Genomic DNA, 21,106 nt, shown 5'->3' with positions numbered 1-21,106 from the left:
CTTCTCTGTCTCAGTGAAATCTTATCTGAAGCCACTGTACAAAGAGGTCCTGGCCCTGAGAGAGCTTACTGAGACACCCTGAGGTGACAGTGTGTATGTGTGTGTGTAAAAGTTTGTCTAGGGTAAAGAGAGAGCGAGAAGACATGAGGAACTATGAGAAGAAGACACTGGGCATCACTTTTGTTAAGACAACCTATCCCTTACCACTGCTCGTCCTCCAGACGCTGCATGATTCGCTCCAGCTCTCCCCGCTCCTCTCTCTCCACGGCCTGTAGGATCTGGGCAGGGCTCTGGGGCTGGCTGCAGGGAGACACCTCCCCGCCTAGGTTCTGGCAGTACTGCAGGATCATAGCATGCTCATCATCCCTATGGGAGAGAGAAGCGAAACTATTCAATACTAATTAACTGCATGACTTTTACAGGTTATGTCTTGACTTTTGATTTGAAATGTGTCTGGATGTCCTGACCTAAGTTTTTCATATGTCTTATGTATGTATGTATACTGTCTGTTGGATATAATGTTTTCATGTTTATATATTCACCTGCACGGGAACTGCACATGTCAATGAGCTGTTAGCTAAATTTGATACAACACATCACTTCTCACATCTGAGACTTATGTTTTGATGTACATTGTAACTGCTCAAATAAACATAATAAATAAATACAGTGCTTATTGTCATTCTATAAGAGTTTGATTATATTAGATGGAGAGTGTGATAGTGTGCTCCACCTCGAACTAAGTGGTCTCAGTGGTTTTGACTTCAGCTTTGGCTAGCTGTTGTAGGACTGTACTGTATGGCTGTGAGCTAGCTCCTCTCTGCAACACAGATCTGACAATCTCCACCATCAGATAAACGCATGAGAGCGATAGAAAGGAGGGAGAGTGAAGGGGAGTAGGAGAAAGGAGACAGACAGGGAGAAAGAGTGCTTTCCTACACAACAGCAAGAGGAACTACCCCTCCCTACCTTCAGGCTATGCTCAAACCCAACTCAGCCCCTCTCAGCTACTTTACCTTAAAATGTAGTTTGTATGTGATATGTGGTTGTCCCCACCTAGCTATCTTAAGATGAACGCACTAACTGTAAATCACTCTGGATAAGAGCGTCTGCTCAATTACAAAAATGTAAAAATGTAAAGAGAAGGAAGGATGGGGCCACGTTTTTCTGTGTCATATTTGAATGGTCTGAGATGCGGTAGCAGGTCTTCCTAAACCACAGCTGTCACCTTCACTCAACCCCCCCCCTCACACACACACACGCCCTGGGATTAAACCACAACAAACCATCACACATGCATGGAGGGGTAGGATGATTCAGCCACCTGTCCATTACCACAGGAAGTGCCATCCATCGCCAAAGCCACACTGACAGCCAGAGAGACTGTTTCCATTTGGACAACTTGAAAGCAGTGGTTTTAATTGAAACTTGACGCCATGTTGGCTCTCCCAGGACACATTCGATCCATCCCTTCACAATTTCTATTGCCAATCCAATTCTCATTCTATGGCTTGGCTGGCTAGTTACAGTCCTTTCAGAAAGTATTCATACCCCTGGACTTATTCCAAAATGTGTTGTGGCACAGCCTGAATTGTTGTTGTTTTTCACCCATCTACACACAATACCCATAATTGAAAACTTATTTTTTAGACATTTCTGCAAATGAATTGAAAATGAAATACATAAATACTGTATCTCATGTATATAAGCATTCACACCCCTGAGTCAATACTTTGTAACCGCTGTGAGTCTTTCTGGATGAGGCTGGGTTTTCCACACCTGGATTGTGTAATATTTGGCAATTATTCTTTAAAAAAGTATTCAAGCTCTATCAAATTGGTTATTGAATATTGCTAGACAACCATTTTCAGGTCTTGCTATAGATTTTCAAGTAGATTTAAGTCAAAATTGTAAACCTGCCACTCAGGAACATTCATGGTCTTCTTGGTAAGCAACTCCAGTGTAGATTTGGCCTTGTGTTTTAGGTTATAGTCCTGCTGAAAGGTGAATTCATCTCCCAGTGTCTTATAGAAAGCACATAACCAGACTTTCCTCTAGGATTGTGCCTGTGCTTAGCTCTATAGCATTCATTTTTTCCTAAAAAAACTCCTAGTCCTTGCCGATGACAATCATACCCATAACATGATGCAAACACCACTAGGTTTGAAAATATGGAGATTGTTCCTCAGTAATGTGTTGTATTGGATTTGCCCCAAACATAACACTTTCTATTCAGGACAAAAATGTAATTGCTTTGCCACATTTCTTGCAGTATTATATTAGTACCTTGCTAAACACTATTATTGTCCATGCAACGTATTATATGACTTCTTAAGCACTTTTTTAATCCTGAACTTAATTAGGCTTGCTATAACAAAGGGGTTGAACACTAATTGACTCAAGACATTTCAGCTTATAATTTTTATAAAAAAATGTAATAATAATAATCGAAAAACATAATTCAACTTCGATATTATGGGGTATTATTGTGTGTAGGCCAGTGACCCCCAAAAATCTCAATTTTAAAATCAGGCTGTAACAAAAAATGTAACACAAAACATCTGTAATGACTGTTATTGTCAGTCTATGGCAAGGTCAGGGCCATGGCTTGGCGCATGTACCGCTAATTGTGTTGTTAGCATGGCTAGGCTAAGCAAACACCATCTGGCTAACACAGCGCCAAACTCCTAATTTACAGCACCCAGGAGCCACATTTCAGAACCCAGACACAGCATTCCATAAAGTCCCAAGTAGTCAGTACTCATTAACATTACATGCATATTCAGAGTGTTCAGTAAATTAAAGAATTTGTGGATAAAGAATGCTTTGCCTCACAGGTAATTGCAGTTCTATTGTGTTCACAAGAAGGTAGACTCCTAATGGATTCATGGCCAAATATGGCAAAATAGTGGGGAAGAGATTTTTGATGTGCCGATTCCGTGGCACATAACATCTTCCATCCAAGATGGCGTAACAGTGCAGATGTGTTTGTTATTGTCCCGTGTAAATTGATTTTTTTCCCCCATTTGTTTTGTACATATTTCAAAATATTTCGATCTCTCTTTTCATTTCTAAATTAAATATACCTTCCGGCAACCCACCTCAACCAATGTGATACGGATCTGCTATTTTTAGACCTTAAAGCTAGAACCTCCATCAGCAGCTAGCCATCAGATGCTAACCAGCTAATTAGCTACTAGCTATTTAGTCGTTGTTAGCCACTGCTAGCAGGCCATTACCTTCAGCTGAGACACTTTTAGCCTGGATAATACCCGCCAGTCTGCACAGCACGATATCAACCCTGGGCATACCGGATTGCTTTTCTCCACTACATCATCAGATTCCTGCCGTAAGCTCTAGAGCATTACTCCATATCATCGCAGCTAGCTAGCTGCTACTGAGTGGCCAGCCCTGAAGCTCCCGGCCACAGCTGATGCCTGGTTGTTCTTTAAAAGTAATTTCCTCACCATCTTAAAAAGCATGCCCTTTTCAAAACATGTAGAACTAAGAGCAGATATAGCCCTTGGTTCTCTCCAGACCTGACTGCCCTCGACCAGCACAAAAACATCCTGTGGTGTACTGCACTAGCATCGAATAGTCCCTGTAATATGCAACTTTTCAGGGAGGGCAGGAACCAATACACACAGGCAGTTAGGAAAGCAATGGCTTTGTCAAACAGAAATGTGCATCCTGCAGCTCTAACTCCAAAAAGTTCTGGGACACCGTAAAGTCCATGGAGAATAAGAGCACCTCCTTCCAGCTGCCCACTGTACTGAGGCTAGGAAACACTGTCACCACCGATAAAACCACAATAATCGAGAATTTCAACAAGCATTTCTCTACGGCTGGCCATGCTTTACTCCTGGCTACCCCAACCCCAGCCAACAGCTCAGCAACCCCACAGCTACTTGCCCAAGCCTCCCCAGCTTCTCCTTCAGCCAAATCCAGATAGCAGATCTTCTGAAAGAGCTGCAAAACCTGGACCCGTATCAGGTTGGGCTAGACAATCTGGACTCTCTTTCTAAAATTATCCGCCGCAATTGTTGCAACCCCTATTACAAGTTTGTTCAATCTCTCATTCGTATCATCTGAGATTCCTAAAGATTGAAAAGCTGCCACGGTCATCTTCAAAAGGGGGTGACACTCTAGACCCATACTGTTACAGACCTACAGTATATTCATCCTGCCCTGCCTTTCCAAAGTCTTCGAAAGCGAAGTTACCAAACATTTCACTGACCATTTCAAATCCCACTGTGTAATTTGATTTCCGAGCTGGTCATGGGTGCACCTCAGCCACACTCAAGGTACTAAACGTTATCATAACCACCATCGATAAAAGACAGTACAGTGCAGCTGTTTTCATCGACCAGGGCTTTCGAATCTGTCAATCACCGTCTTCTTATCAGCAGAATAAACAGCCTTGGTTTCTGAAATGACTGCCTCGCCTGGTTCACCAACTACTTCTCAGATAGAGTTCAGTGTTTCAAATCAGAGGGTCTGTTTACCGGACCTCTGACAGTCTCTATGAGGGTACCACAGGGTACAATTCTCGGGCCGACTCTTTTCTCTGTATATATCAATGACGTCGCTCTTGTTGCGGGTGATTTTTTTTATCCATCTCAACGCAGACAACACCATTCTGTATACATCTGGCCCTTCTTTGGACACTGTGTTAACACTGTGGACTTGGATACTGTGTTATCTTGGTGACAGGGGGGCAGTATTGAGTAGCTTGATGAATAACGTGCCAGAGTAAACTGCCTGCTACTCTGTCCCAGATGCTAATATATACATATTAGCAAAGGTAAGTGAAGATTTATAATGCTATTTATGACTTTTGTTGACTCCACAATTTGGCGGGTAACTGTATTGCTTGCTTATGTGCCTGAACGCTGTTCTCAGATTATTGAATATTGTGCTTTTCCCGTAAAGCTTTTTTGAAATATGACACAGCGGTTGCATTAAGAACAAGTTTATCTTTAATTCTATGTAAAACATGTATCTTTCATCAAAGTTTATGATGAGTATTTATGTTATTTGATGTGGCTCTCTGCAATTTCTCCGGATGTTTTGGAGGCATTACTGAACATGGCGCCAATGTAAACTGAGGTTTTTGGATATAAATATGAACTTGATCGAACAAAACATACATGTATTGTGTAACATTGAATCCTGGGAGTGTCATCTGATGAAAATCCTCAAAGGTTAGTGATTAATTTTATCTATATTTCTGCTTTTTGTGACACCTCTCTTTGTTTGGAAAATGGCTGAATGCTTTCTGTGACTAGTTGCTGACCTAACATAATGATATGTTCTGCTTTCCCCGAAAATAGTTTTTGAAATCGGATACTGTGGTTGGATTAATGAGAAGTGTATCTTTAAAATGATGTAAAATACTTGTATGGTTGAGGAATTTTAATTATGAGATTTCTGTTGTTTTTAATTTGGTGCCCTGCAATTTCACTGCCTGTTGGCGAGGTGGGACGCTAGCGTCCTGGACGATCCCAGAGAGGTTAACAATCCTCCAAATGAGCTTCAATGCCATACAACACTCCTTCCGTGGCCTCCAACTGCTCTTAAATGCTAGTAAAACTAAACGCATGCTCTTCAACCAATCGCTGCCCACACCTGCCCGCCCGACTAGCACCTCCACTCTGGATGGTTCTGACTACAAATACAAATACCTAGGTGTCTGGCTAGACTGTCAACTCTCCTTCCAGACTCACATTAAGCATCTCCAACCCAAAATTAAATCTAGAATCGGCTTCCTATTTCGCCACAAAGCCTCCTTCACTCACGCTGCCAAATATACCCTCGGAAAACTGACTGTGCTACCAATCCTCGAATTTGGCGATGTCATTTACAAAATAGCCTCCAACACTCTACTCAGCAAACTGGATGCAGTCTATCCCAGTGCCATCCATTTTGTCACCAAAGCCCCATATACCACCCACCACCGCGACCTGTATGCTCTCGTCGGCTGGCCCTCGCTACATATTTGTCGCCAGACCCAGGTTTATAAGGTCTCTATGGCTCCAGGTCATCTGTAAGACCCATGGCTCCAAGTCTTTGCTATGTAAAGCTCCACCTTATCTCAGCTCACTGGTTACCATAACAACACCCACTCGTAGCACACGTTCCAGCAGGTATAACTCACTGGTCTTCCCCAGAGCCAACACCTCCTTTGGCCGCCTCAACATCCAGTTGTCCGCTGCCAATGACTGGAACAAATTGCAAAAATCGCTGAAGTTGGAGACATATCTCACTCACTAACTTTAAGCATCAGCTTTCTGAGCAGCTTAGCGATCGCTGCAGTTGTACACTGTCCATCTGTAAATAGCCCATCCAACTACCTACCTCATCCCAATATTGTTTTTAGTTACTTTTTTTGCTATTTTGCACATCAGTATTTCTACTTGCACATCATCTGCACATCTATCTCTCCAGTGTTAATTTGCTAAAATGTAATTACTTCGCTACTATGACCTATTTATTGCTTTACCTCCATACTCCATTAGTTCAGATTGTATTTAGATTTTTCTATTGTTATGGACTTTACTTTTGTTTATCCCATGTGTAACTGTGTTGTTTTTGTCGCACTGCTTTGCTTTATCTTTACCAGGTAGCAGTTGTAAATGATAACTTGCTCTCAAATGGCCTACCTGGTTAAATAAAGGTGAAAAAATTATAAAACTTAACCTCTTACATCTATGGGGGCGCTATTTCATTTTTGGATGAAAAACGTTCCCGTTTTAAACAAGATATTTTGTCACAAAAAGATGCTCGACTATGCATATAATTGATAGCTTTCGAAAGAAAACACTCTGACGTGTCCAAAACTACCAAGATATTCTCTGTGCGTGCCCTAGAACGTGAGCTTCAGGCAAAACCAAGATGAGATGGCATCCAGGAAATGAGCAGGATTTTTGAGGCTCTGTTTTCCATTGTCTCCTTATATGGCTGTGAATGCGAGAGGAATGAGCCTGCCCTTTCTGTCGTTTCCCCAAGGTGTCTGCAGCATTGTGACGTATTTGTAGGCAGATCATTGGAAGATTGACCATAAGAGACCACATTTACCAGGTGTCCGCCCGGTGTCCTGCGCCTAAATTGGTGCGCAAAAAGTCACCTGCCAGTATTTTTCCATGGGATACAGAGAGGAAAGCAAGCTTCCACGAACTGCATATCAATGAAGAGATATGTGAAAAAACACCTTGAGGATTGATTCCAAACAACGTTTGCCATGTTTCGGTCGATATTATGTAGTTAATCCGGAAAAAGTTTGACGTTGTAGGTGACTGAATTTTCGGTTCGTTTCGGTAACCAGACGCAATGTAGAAAACGGAACGATTTCTCCTACACACAGACGCTTTCAGGAAAAACTGCGCATTTGGTATGTAACTGAGAGTCTCCTCATTGAAAACATCAGAAGCTCTTCAAAGGTAAATGATTTTATTTATTTGGTTATCTGGTTTTTGTGAAAATGTTGCGTGCTAAATGCTACTCAAAATGCTATGCTAGCTTTGCATACTCTTACACAAATTAGTCAATTTCTATGGTTCAAAAGCATATTTTGAAAATCTGAGATGACAGTGTTGTTAAGAAAAGGCTAAGCTTGAGAGCAGACGCATTATTTTCATTTTATTTGCGATTTTCAGAAATCGTTAACATTGCGTTATGCTAATGAGCCTGAGGCTTTAGTCACAAACCCGGATCCGGGGTGTGGAGTTTCAAGAAGTTAAAGAGTTTTTCAATTTAAATTATACAAATTCTTGCCAAACGTAATGTTATGTAAAGTTGAAGTTGGAAGTTTAATCCTAGTAAAAATTCCCTCTCTTAGGTCAATGAGGATCACCACTTTATTTTAAGAATGTGAAATGTCAGAATAATAGTAGAGAGTGATTTATTTCAGCTTTTATTTCCTTCATCACATTCCCAGTGGGTCAGAAGCTTACACACACTCAATTAGTATTTGGTAGCATTGCATATAAATTGTTTAAATTCTTATGGGCAGGTAGCGTCCCACCTGGCCAACATCCGGTGAAATTGCAGAGCGCAAAATTCAAACGACAGAATTATAAATATTTAACTTTAACTAAAATCACAAATGAAATATAATAAAATTAAGCTTAACTTCTTGTTAAAACCTCTTTGGGCTAGGGGGCAGTATTTTCACGTCCAGATGAAAAGCGTGCCCAAAGTAAACTGCCTGCTACACAGGCCCAGAAGCAAGGATATGCATATTATTATTAGATTTGGATAGAACACACTCTGAAGTTTCGACAACTGTTACAATAATGTCTGTGAGTATAACATAACTGATTTGGCAGGCGAAACCCCAAGCACAATCCATCCAGGGATTTTCTTTGTACGTAAATCTGTTTTCCATTAGTTTTCTATGGTAAGTCCTTTTTAATCGGAATCTGCTTGCAGTTCCTATGGATTCCACTAGATGTCAGCAGTCTTTAGACTGCCCTGTTCTTTCCATGTGTCACTCAGATGGACTCAAGTCTTTTGGTGCAAGCGACCTGGAACGCACTTCACTTTGTTTTAGTCCGGTATTGAACACAGGATATCCCGTCTTATATTTTATAGATAATTTACATTTTAGGATACCTAAGGTTGGATTAGGAACTTTGTAGTCATGTTGGGCGAGTTGGAACCTTTGTATTTTCTGAATCAAACGTGCAAAATCAATGGACATTTTGGGAATATAAAGAAGGAATTGATCAAACAAAAGGACCATTTGTGATGTTTCTGGGGCATTTGAGTGGCAACAGAAGAAGATCTTCAAAGGTAAGGCATGAATTATATCGTTATTTCTGACTTTTGTGTCGCACCTGGCTGGTTAAAATATGATTTTCATGTGTTTGTATGCGGGGTGCTGTCCTCAGTTAATCACATGGTCTGCTTTCACCGTAATGCCTTTTTGAAATCTGACACTGCGGCTCCAATACCTTGACTTTGTTGTCCTTAAGCCATTTTACCACAACTTTGGAAGTATGCTTGGGGTCATTGTCCATTTGAAAGACCCATTTGCGACCAAGCTGTAACTTGTAACTGATGCCTTGAGATGTTCCTTCAATATCCACATAATATTCCTACCTCATGATGCCATCTATTTTGTGAAGTGCACAAGTCCCTCCTGCAGCAAAGTACCCCCACAACATGATGCTGCCACCCCAGTGCTTCACTGTTTGGATGGTGATCTTCAGCTTGCAAGCCTCCCCCATTTTCCTCCAAACATAACAATGGTCATTATGGCCAAGTCTATGTTGCAGAGATTAAAAATATTCCTCGAGTAATTTATGCTCGCCGGATGAATCTTGTGTTGAATGTAGAAAATGTGAAGAGTCTGTTGTTTTGTTTGTTGATATGGAATCTCTCCCTACTTAAGTGCAGTTGGGATATATAAACTAGAGTCAGAGCATTTGTTCCAAGACCAGCGTAATCACTGTAAAGCATTTGCACACGTTTCAAGTGTTTGCAGGAGTAAAAAGACTAGATGTACAAGTTGTGGAAAAGTGACCTGCTGCAATTGTGGCAGGAAACATGAAGCCACGTCTTTGAAGCCACTGTATAGCGATACGATGGCTGAGTGGTCCCATGGTGTTTGTACTTGCGTACTATTGTCTGTACAGATGTACGTGGTACCTTCAGTCGTTTGGAAATGGTCCAAAGGATGAACCAGATTTATGGAGGTCTACAATGTTTTTTCTGAGGTCTTGGCTGATTTATTTTGACTTTCCCATGATGTCAAGCAAAGAGGCACCGAGGTTTGAAGGTAGGCCTTGAATTACACCCATAGGTGCACTTCCAATTGACTCAAGTCATGTCAATTCGCCTATCAGAAGCTTCTAAGCCATAAAATACTTTTCTGGAATTTTCCAAGCTGTTTAAAGGCACAGTCAACTTAGTGTTTGTAAACTTTTGACCCACTGGAATTGCGATACAGTGAATTATAAGTGAAATAATCTGTCTGTAAATAATTACTTTGTCATGCACAAAGTAGATGTCCAAACCGACTTGCCAGAATTATAGATTGTTGACAAGAAACTTGTGGAGTGGTTGAAAAACAAGTTTTAATGACTCCAACCTAAGTGTATGAAATCTTCCGACTTCAGCTGTATATTGGTTATACAAACATCTAATTTCTGCAGATTTTGCTATGAAGAGACAATCATGAGATCACTTATTTTTATATTGGCCCTATGTAACTTGGTTCTGGTCACAGATTCAGGAATTCATCTAAAATGAATCCTACAAATAGCACGGTTGGGAGATTTGGAAGACCACAGTCAATCAGCCAACAATGTAGTAATACTTTCAGTAAAAAAATACTTATCTTTAACTTAAAATCTGCAGATACGATGTGATTGGACAGGTTCAGAATGTATGTGCAGCATAACAGCAGAGTTATTATGTGGCACATGAAAGTCACGAGAGGGCGGTTTACGGAAATAGGTGTAGATGGACTGAGAGTAGATGAGGAGTGGGTCTAAAAGTTCATGTGCTATATATTAGTTATGACTGAAAACACAATGTATAATGTACTGTCTAGATATGTTTTTCAAAATGTCAAATTACTTTAATCTTGTTATGTAACTACTGTATTAATTATTGCTGTAATTAAAAAAAATATATATATGTCAAATGTGTGTAAAATGTACATGTTTGAAAAAAATGAAAAAAATAATGATTATTTTTGTCCTCTGAAGAGGAGAGGTGGTGGTTGGGCCCCCAAAAAATATTAATAAATAAAGTTAAACAAGAGCCAAGAAATTTTACCGTAGCCATACATGTATTCAGGTTCTCCATGATATTCAGTACTAGATGAAGTGAGTCGAACTTGTCAGTAAGTGCAATCAATGATTGTCTGCCTCAAGGCTAAGGGCTGTGATGTTGTGTAGGAATGGCATGAGCTATGATGGTATAAATGTACTATGAAGCTATGAAGGTATGAAATTCTATTCTTCCCCTTTCTGTACAGTGTGATTGATGCTTCCATTAGTGCTCACTCCACTGCATAGTAGAGCTTCACATGTGAGCGTACGCACCCATGCACCCATGAACGCACACAGACACACTCACACACACACACACACGCCTGACATACTCGACTCTCACCTCAAAGACAGTCAGCTATCAATCTTCTTTTAGTTATAGAATGAGTGCCATGCCTGAAATCGCTGAGCCATAGACAATGACATAAGAGCTATGCGGAGAATGGAGCTAAATCTCTCCAGGACATGTTTACAAGCAACATATCTAGCCATAACATACAGTTGAAGTCGGAGGTTTACATACACCTTAGCCAAATACATTTAAACTCAGTTTTTCACAATTCCTGACATTTCATCCTATTAAAAATTCAGTTAGGATCATCACTTTATTTTAAGAATGTGAAATAGGAATAATAGTAGAGAATTATTTATTTCAGCTTTATTTCTTTCATCACATTCCCAGTTGGTCAAAAGTTTTCATACACTCAGTTAGTATTTGGTAGCATTGCCTATAAATTGTTTAACTTGGGTCAAGCATTTCAGGTAGCTTTCCACAAGCTTCCCACAATAGGTTGGGTAAATTTTGTCCCATTCCTCCTGACAGAGCTGGTGTAACTGAGTCAGGTTTGTAGGCCTCCTTGTTCGCACACGCTTTTTCAGTTCTGCCCACAAATGTTCTATGTGATTGAGGTCAAGGCTTTGTGATGGCCAATCCAATACCTTGACTTTGTTGTCCTTAAGCCATTTTGTCACAACTTTGGACGTATGCTTGAGGTCATTATTCATTTGGAAGACCCATTTGCAACCAAGCTTTAACTTCCTGGCTGATGTCTTGAAATATTGCTTCAATATATCCACATAATTTTCCTACCTCATGATGCCTTCCATTTTGTGAAGTGCACCAGTCCCTCCTGCAACAAAGCACCCCCACAACATGATGCTGCCACCTCTGTGCTTCACGGTTGGGATGGTGTTAGCTCTCACTGGACTCACCTGGACTCCTTCCCCTGCCCAGACGCTGTTCCTGTTCTGTTTCAAGTCCGTTGTTTAAAAAACATATTCTCCCTGTACCTGCTTCCCGTCTCCAGCGCTGTTCCTTACAGAACGCTGACACCACTATACGAAGCGTCAGGGAGGTCTTTATTTTTTGATTGGTGACGTCGGGTCCAGGTGTCGTCGCTGATGGAACCGGGGGTGCCTCAGCTAGCTCGTCGGGTTTCCACGCCTTAGCTGGCTCTAGAGGTCTTGCCTCTGTGGGCTCGGCAAGCGCCCATCCCCGTCACGCTTGAAGGGCACCTGGCTGCCCGTCATTATGCACACCTGTCACCTTCATTACCTACAGCTGTGCAATATTGGACTCATCTGGACTCCATTACCTTGTTGATTACCCTCTCTATAACTGTCTTCTCCCCCGTTTGTTCCCGGTGTCAGCTTTAATGCTGTTATGTGTTTATGTACAGACGCTGTTTCTGTCCTGTTCCATGTCCGTTGCTAATTAAATGTTCTCCCTGTACCCGTTTCTCGTCTACCAGCGTCGATCCTTACAGTGGTAGGGTAGAATTTTGCCAGCTATACTGCAACAGTGTGTTCAGGGCTCTGTGCCTAGAACTTCACAAAGCACAGGCATCCCAATGAAGCTGAGTGACCAAATTAGGCAGAGAACTCTTTCATGCCAAACTTCAGATGAGATTTCAAACCTTTTCTCTCCTGGGACCGGTGCTATGGAGTCGGTTGTGTGGAGGTTTGAGGGGGAGGAGGGGTCATCAAATGGTTCATTTCAGGGGATTTTTGTGTAGTTTTTCTCTGTGATGCAAAGTGGGTAAAATGAATTCAGAGTTGAATGAGAAGCCTGGTTTAAGCCTAAAGGTAAAGCTTGATTTTACTAGAGCCAAATCAGATGGTGTGTAAGAGCGGAGTTGATGGAGGGAGAAAAGGAAGGAAGAAGGGAGGGACAGAGCGAGAGGGAGAGAGTGAGAAACATATGAAGAAAAAGGAAGAGTCACATAGAGAGAAGGTTAAAAAGAGAGGTATTGAAATACTGGGGAGAAGGAGACAGAGAAGAGAGGAAGCACAGGCAGAATCCTGGCACCTTGGTGATTAACAGCAGCATCAATGACCACACTTAGGCTTGGCTGGAGATAACACATAATAAGCAGCTCTCTGGCTTGCCTGGACACAAATGCACAGCACAACAACAAACACACGCACACACACACAATTAAAGATGTATATGTGTGTGTGTATAACTGAGCGTTCTAAGACACAGGTGGTGTTGGAGAGATGAAGAACTCTTGAAAGATCAAGTGTAGGTGGAACAGACCTAGATATGACCTAGATTGAAATCATTCAGTGTGACATAAAAGGGAATCAGAATGAATCCTTAGAGGAGTACATGCTGAACTCAGTGTTAAGCCTGGCCGTCGTCCAAACGCATCACACAGCTTAGACAGGATTTACGGGTGTTAACACATTTGTCCACAGATTCCAGGCAATTAATCCTTTTAAAGGAAGCATCGCTAATTTGCCTGTTAAAACTGACACAGGGCGCAGTCTTGGAATTAAAACAAAATTAGGAGAACATTGACAAATTTGATCCTCATCCCAAAACGTCTGACGCACTTTGCCGTTTAGATGGCTGAAAGGAGCACAAACACGTGAGTATGGACACTCACAAAGTCAAATTGTATTTGTTACATGCTTCGTGAAACAACAGGTGTTTAGAGTAACAGTGAACTGCTTATTTACAGGTCGTTTTCTAATAACGCAGAGTTTAGATATGCTTAGAGGGCTTATCACTGAAATGATGAGACGGCCTATAGGGAGGAGGTCAGAGAACTGGCAGTGTGGTGCCAGGACAACAACCTCTCCCTCAATGTGAGCGAGACAAAGGACCTGATTGTGGACAACAGGAAAACCAGGCCCCCAATTACATTGATTGGGCTGTAGTGGAGCGGGTCGAGAGTTTCGTGTTACTTGGTGTCCACATCGTCAATGAACTATCATGGTCCAAACATACCAAGACAGTTGTGAAGAGGGCAAGACAAAACCTTTTTCCTGAAAAGTTTCGGCATTGGTACCCAGACCCTAAAAAGGTTCTACAGCTGCACCATAGAGAGCATCCTGACCGGTTGCATCACCGCCTGGTATGGCAACTGCTCGGTATCTGACTGTAAGGCGCTGCAGAGGGTAGTGCGAACGGCCCAGTACATCACTGGGGCCAAGCTTCCTGCCATCCAGGACCTATACAATAGAAGGTGTCAGAAGAAAGCACATAAAATTGTCAGAGACTCCAGTCACCCTAGTCATAGACTGTTTTCTCTGCTACCGCACGGCAAGCGGTACCGGAGCGCCAAGTCTGGGACCAAAAGGCCCCTTAACAGCTTCTACCCCCAAGCCATACGACCGCTGAACAATTAATAAAATCGCCACCAGACAATTTACATTGCCCCCCCCCCACACGCCTTTTGTACACTGCTGCTACTCGCTGTTTATTATCAATGCATAGTCACTTCACACCCACCTACATGTACAAATTACCCTGCACACTGACTCGGTACCGGTGCCCCCTGTATATAACCCCGTTAGTGTTATTCTTATTGTGTTGCATTTTATTCATACTTTTTATTTTAGTCTACTTGCAAATATTTTCTTAACTCTTCTTGAACTACACTGTTGGTTAACGGCTTGTAAGTACGCATTTCACGGTAAAGTCTACACTTGTTGTATTCAGCGCATGTGACAAATAACGTTTGATTCGAAGATACAAAAGAAAATTGTAAAAAATCTCTAGTGGCATAATGATAATTACATAATGAATAACAATAATGAGTTAAAGCAACATGGCTATATACAGGGAGTACCAGTACCGAGTCGATAGGGGTACAAGGTAATTGAGGTAGCTACGTACATAGTGTATAAGTAGGGGTAAAGTGACTAGGTAACAGGATAGGAAATAGACAGTAGCAGCCGTGTAATGTGGTGAGTGTGAATGTTGGTGTGTGTGTGTCATCAGTATGCATGTGTGTGTGTGCTATGTGTGTGTGTGCGTCCAGTGTGTGTGCATAGAGTCAGTGCAAGAAAGGGTCAATGCAGGTAGTCTGGGTAGCCATTTGATCAGCTATTTAGCAGTCTTGTTTAGAAGTCTTATGGCCTGGGGTGGAAGCTGCTTAGGATCCTGTTGGTCTCAGACTTGGCGCTCCGGTACCGCTTGCTGTGCGGTAACAGAGAGAACAGTCTACGGCTTGGGTGGCTGTAGTCTTTGAAAATTGTTTGGGTCTGACACCACCTGGTGTAGAGGTCCTTATGGTGCTTACGTGCCCTTTTCCCAACTGTGTGGGTGTGTCTGGACCATGTTAATCTCAGTTATAAGGACACAGAGGAACTTAAAGTTCTCGACCCACTCCACTACTTGCCCTGCCATTTCCTGTAGTCCACGATCAGCTGCTTTGTCTTACTGACTTTGAGGAAGTGGTTGTTGTCCTGGCACCACACTGCAATGTCTCTGACCTTCTCCCTATAGGCTGCTTCATTGTCATCGGTGATCAGTCTTACCACCGCCGTGTTGTCAGCAAACTTGATGATGGTGTTAGAGTCGTGCGCGGCCACGCAGTCATGGATGAACAGGGAGTACAGAAGGGGACCAAACACACACACCTGAGGGGCCCCTGTGTTGATGGTCAGCATGGTGGATGTGTTGTTACCTACCCTCGCCAGGATCCAGTTGCATATGGGGGTGTTCAGACCCAGAGTCCTGAGCTTGGAGTAGTACTAACCCCCCTCTATTTTTACATAGATATTCCTTTTGTCCAGGTGGGTGAGGGCAGAGTGGAGTGCAATAGTGATTGCGTCATTTGTTGATCTCTTGGGGCGATATGCGAATTGGACAGAGCCATGACCAGCCTTCAAGGTATTTCATGGCTATAGAGTGCTACAGGGCTCGCACTTCTTCCATATTTCTATCACTCTCTTATCCCTCTCCAATCTGTCTATCATGCTCACCGTGTTCCTGCTTATGTTTCTCTCTTACGCAGTTGTCTCCCGCTCCATCAAACACGCCTGATGCGCCTTCGTGTGTGGATTGATTTTTTCCAATGTGTCCTCACTGAAAACCATTTCCAAATCCCACATGTGCATAAGTGAACGCACACATGCACACATGCAGATCATCTAAGTGATATCTGCAGACTTCAGCTCGGCTTCCTCCCTCTTATCAGAGCAGGTTGAGGGATCATCACATTCTAACCCCCCTCTAAACATAGGATCATAGCAACAGAGGGTGTACAGAGAGCTGTGTGTGTGTGACCTCAGAGGGCATCAGAGAGCTCAGAGAACTCATTCCCCTGATACGAATCTCAGTTGGGATTAGGTCTTAACACTTTCAAACTCTCTCTCTTTTCTCTTTCTCTCTCTCCCTCAGACAGACACACACACAAATCTGCGGCTTCAGTATTGCTTACTGCCTCTATCTTTTGTCATCCCCACTCTCGCCCCGCCTTTTCTCTTGAAAGTTCTCTCTTCCCATAACCATCTTCCCACTCCAAGATCATTCATTTTAATCTATATCGAAGCAAACCATCTTTCTCGCTTTAACGCACTCTTTTCATCCTTATCTTTCAAACTCTTCTCCTCCCTCTGTTTTTCCATCTCCATTTCTCCTCCTTCTCCCCCATTCTCTCCGCATCCTCTTATCTATCTATTGTTCTCGGCTTGTTCAATTATTATCATAGACCAAATAATGACAATAATAATCATATATAATTGTTATATATTTTTTTTATGCCACTCAAAACTCTAACACATGAATTAACTGAGAGACTTCAATATTTTATGACAGGGTGAGACAGTCCACAGAGCCAAACATAACACAGGTAGTCATGACAGAGATATGAAGTCCATTAGTCTAACCTCAAGGTTGACAAGTAGGTGGACAGTAGGGTAACGGAGAAACCTAATGTTTACTAATGGTTACTTGTGGTTACTAATGTTTACTTACATGCTTCCTGTAGTTGAGCTGCTGTCAGTGGGCAGAGAACCATTGGAGCATTCCATCTGAGCCAGTCTGAGAAACACAGATGAGTTAATGAACGTTAAGTTGGGGGTCAATGCCTACGAAGCATTACTGGTTACAGAAGAAACTGCTGCTGGCTAGTGCACCATTCTAGGTGACCAGATGAAATGTGACATAACGAGTGGACAACAGACATCTGACATTCAGACAGAGGTCAGTCAAACAGCCAGAGGATCAGCCACTACAATATGGGAACCAATTATGACATGAGATGGATTACAAGTACAGTGACTGGGATGAGAGGTTCAGAACCACACTGGTCCAATCCCATTGGGCACGGGTGGAGTGTTGTTGTTGTGATAGATCCATGCGGTTGGGAGGGGAACACAGTGGATTACTGGCCCTACACTGGCCCACGGCTAACACTGGGATAGGGCTAGTATGCTAATACAGAGTCTGCGTGTACAGTATGTGTATGTTTGCGTTTGCATGAGTGTGTGTGTGCGTCAAGGCAGCTTGTTAACTGGTAACAGTGAGGTGCATTGAGCTGTGGGTTAATGGTTCATGAAAGGGAAGGATGGATCAGACCAGGTGGTCAAATCCTGTCAGTGTAAATCAAATTAAATGTTATTCGTCACATGTGACTATGCATAGGTAATAAACAGAGAGTAAACAGAGAGTAGCAGCAGCGTAAATATGGAGGGGGGGGTAGCCATTTGATTAGCTGTTCAGTAGTTTTATGGCTTGGGGGTAGAAGCTGTTAAGAAGCCTTTTGGACCTAGACTTGGCGCTCCAGTACAGCTTGCCATGCAGTAGCAGAGAGAACAAGTCTATGACTGGGGTGGCTGGATTCTTTGGCAATTGTATGGGCCTTCCTCTGGTATAGAGGTCCTGGATGTCAGGAAACATGGCCCCAGTGATGTACTGAGCCATTCACACTACCCTCTGTAGTGCCTTGTGGTCAGAGGCCGAGCAGTTGCCATACCAGGCGGTGATGCAACCAGTTAGGATGCTCTCGATGGTATAGCATTTGGAATGGCTGAAACTGAGGGGGCACCATAATATTTGCAAGGGAGGCTAGCCCTACTGTCTCTAATTTAATGGACAACAGTGTAGACGACATAGGTGGTAATACATTGCACTCGGAAAGAATTGAGACCCCTTTATCCACATTTTGTTATGTTAAACTAAAACAGAAATATTACATTTACATAAGTATTCAGACCCTTTACTCAGTACTTTGTTGAAGCACCTTTGGCAGCTATTACAGCCTTGAGTATTCTTGGGTAGGACAATACAAGCTTGGCAGACCTGTATTTGAGGAGTTTCTCCCATTCTGCAGATCCTCTCAAACTCTCAATCATATCAAGCTCTGTCAGGTTGGATGGGGAGCGTTTCTGCACAGCAATTTTCAGGTCCCTCCAGAGATGTTCGATCTGGTTCAAGTCTGGGCTGTAGCTGGGCCATTCAAGGACATTCAGAGACTTGTCCCGAAGCCACTTCTGCATTGCCTTGGCTGTGTGCTAAGGGTTGTTGTCCTGTTGGAAGGTGAACCCCAGTCTGAGGTCCTGAGCGCTTTGAAGCAGGTTTTCATCTAGGATCTCTCTGTACTTTGCTCCATTAATCTTTCCCTCGATCCTCACTAGTCTCCCAGTCCCTGCCGTTGAAAAACATCCCCACAACATGATGGTGCCACCACAATGCTTCACAGTAGGGATGGTATTGGCCAGGTGATGAGCGGGTCCTGGATTCCTCCAGACGTGATGATGAGCTCAATGTTGGTTTCATCAGACCACATTTTTTTTCTCATGGTCTGAGAGCCCTTTTAACAAACTCCAAGCGGGCTGTCATGTGCCTTTTACTGAGGAGTGGCTTCCATTTGGCCAATCTACCATAAAGGCCTGCATGTTGGAGTGCCCCAGAGATGGTTGTCCTTCTGGAAGGTTCTCCCATCTCCACAGAGGAACTCTGGAGCTCTGTCAGAGTGACCATCGGGATCTTGGTTACCTCCCTGACCAAGGCCCTTCTCCCCCGATTGCTCAGTTTGGCCGGGCAGCAAGCTCTAGGAAGAGTCTTGATGGTTCCAAACTTCTTCCATTCATGATGGAGGCCACTGTGTTCTTCGGGACCTTCAGTGTTGCAGAAATGCTTTGGTACCCTTCCCCAGATCTGTGCCTCAACACAATCCTGTCTTGGCGCTCTACGGACAATTCCTTTGACGACATGGCTTGGTTTTTGTTCCACAATGCACTGTCAACTGTGGGACAATATTTTGACAGGTGTATGCCTTTCCAAATCATGTCCAATCAATTTAATTTACTACAGACGGATTCCAAGCAAGTTGTAAAAACATCTCAAGGATGATCAATGGAAACAATGCAATTTCGAGTGTCATCATTTTCTTTTTTAAATTGCAAACATTTGTCATAATGGGTTTTTGTATGTAGATTGATGAGGGAAAATGTTTTTCATCCATTTTAGAATAAGGCTGTAACATAACCAATTGCGTAAAAAATGAAGGGGTCTGAATACTTTCCGAATGCACTGTATATATTCTCAACTTCTACACGACCAAGTGTGTGCAAAATGCGGACCAAAATGCAGCGTGGTATCATTGAGACATGTTTAATGATGAATGAAAAAACTATACTATACAAACAACAAACGGAACGTGAAAACCTATATAGCCTATCTGGTGACAACAAACACAGAGACAGGAACAATCACCCACGAAATACTCAAAGAATATGGCTGCCTAAATATGGTTCCCAATCAGAGACAACGATAATCACCTGACTCTGATTGAGAACCGCCTCAGGCAGCCATAGACTATGCTAGACACCCCCAAGACAAAACACTCCACAAAAAACCCATGTCACACCCTGGCCTGACCAAATAAATGCAGACAAACACAATATACTTCGACCAGGGTGTGACATTAGGAGGAAGAGGATGCTGTGAGGAAGAGGAGGAGGAAGTGCTTGCTTGGTGGATCGGGCAGACAGGCAACATGCGGTGTGACGGCTGAGAGGGGGTGGTTGGGGTGGTGAGTTTTAGATGTCGGGGAACATTCTGATCTGGAGGGGGGACACATGCAGATACTCACTCATACTGCTCCGGACACATGCTGATGAGAGTGACGGGACTGCAAGAGAAACAGACGGGAGGGAAGGGGAGGAGAGGAAAGGCACCACAGAAAATCTATATTTAGGACCACATAACAGGAAAACGTTCAAGAACCAAATACAACAGGAGGAGAGTACAGGTGGTAGGGTTCCAACCAACAGCATAAGAGGGTCGATGCTTGGTACAGCCAGAAGTGTGTGAAAACAGGAGCACGCAGCACACCAGGTAGATGTTGCTCTTAGGCACAGGTCTAGTATCAGCTTGCCCACACCAATTTCTAACCTTTACTATTATAGAGGAAAATACTCTGACCTTAGGAGCAAGTTCATCCTATTCTCAAAGCCTGCTCCAAATAAAATCTTTCCTTTCGTCTTAAGCCTATGGTCCAATGGTTTCTAGTAATTAAACTATTAAGTTTCAAGTGATATTGTAACTGAGTTCCTATTTAATAATTTTAGTGGAATATTAACTTACAAGCAAGGCTATGCAGCTCCAAGCCTGTATTTACTGTAGTAGCTAAGTATGCCTTTTAAATTCAGCACTGATTGCAAGGACAAATGTGCAGCTATTATTAGGCTTACTTGACATTTGCCAGCATTACCGAGATACCATATCCTATCTGTGCCATTCCCTTATTACAGTTACATTTAATTTGCAGACTTCAAAATGTCTAAACTTGTAATGCACAGTGCCGAAAAAAATGAATTTAATGTACCGAAAAATAACAGTTGCTAAATATAAATGTGACAGGAAGAGAAGGAAAGGACGTTTGAGATGCTAAGGTAATTGCTTGTGAGCTCTGAAAGTTCGATCATTCCTTGTGTTATAGTTCGCAATAAGAAAGTGGAGACATTCAAACGCAAAATGCTGAATTGTGGATGTGTGTGTCTCGCATTGGTAAAGAAAGCTGTAGTCACTTCTCTGCCAAAATGAGACTCCTATTGTACATGATCACTCAGTGAAGGAGAGATTT

The 21,106-nt window shown here is 42.6% G+C and overlaps 1 pseudogene; it reads right to left on the bottom strand.

Moving 5' to 3' along the window:
* The window catches only part of LOC135505509 (utrophin-like), a 224,123-nt pseudogene that overhangs the window by 9,955 nt on the left and 193,062 nt on the right, over positions 1–21,106 (bottom strand).

Source organism: Oncorhynchus masou, chromosome 19, assembly GCF_036934945.1.
Source record: "Oncorhynchus masou masou isolate Uvic2021 chromosome 19, UVic_Omas_1.1, whole genome shotgun sequence".
Classification (NCBI taxonomy): Eukaryota; Metazoa; Chordata; class Actinopteri; order Salmoniformes; family Salmonidae; genus Oncorhynchus; species Oncorhynchus masou.
The sequence above is the reverse complement of the archived record's forward strand: the minus strand, read 5'-3'. Positions and strand labels throughout refer to the sequence as shown.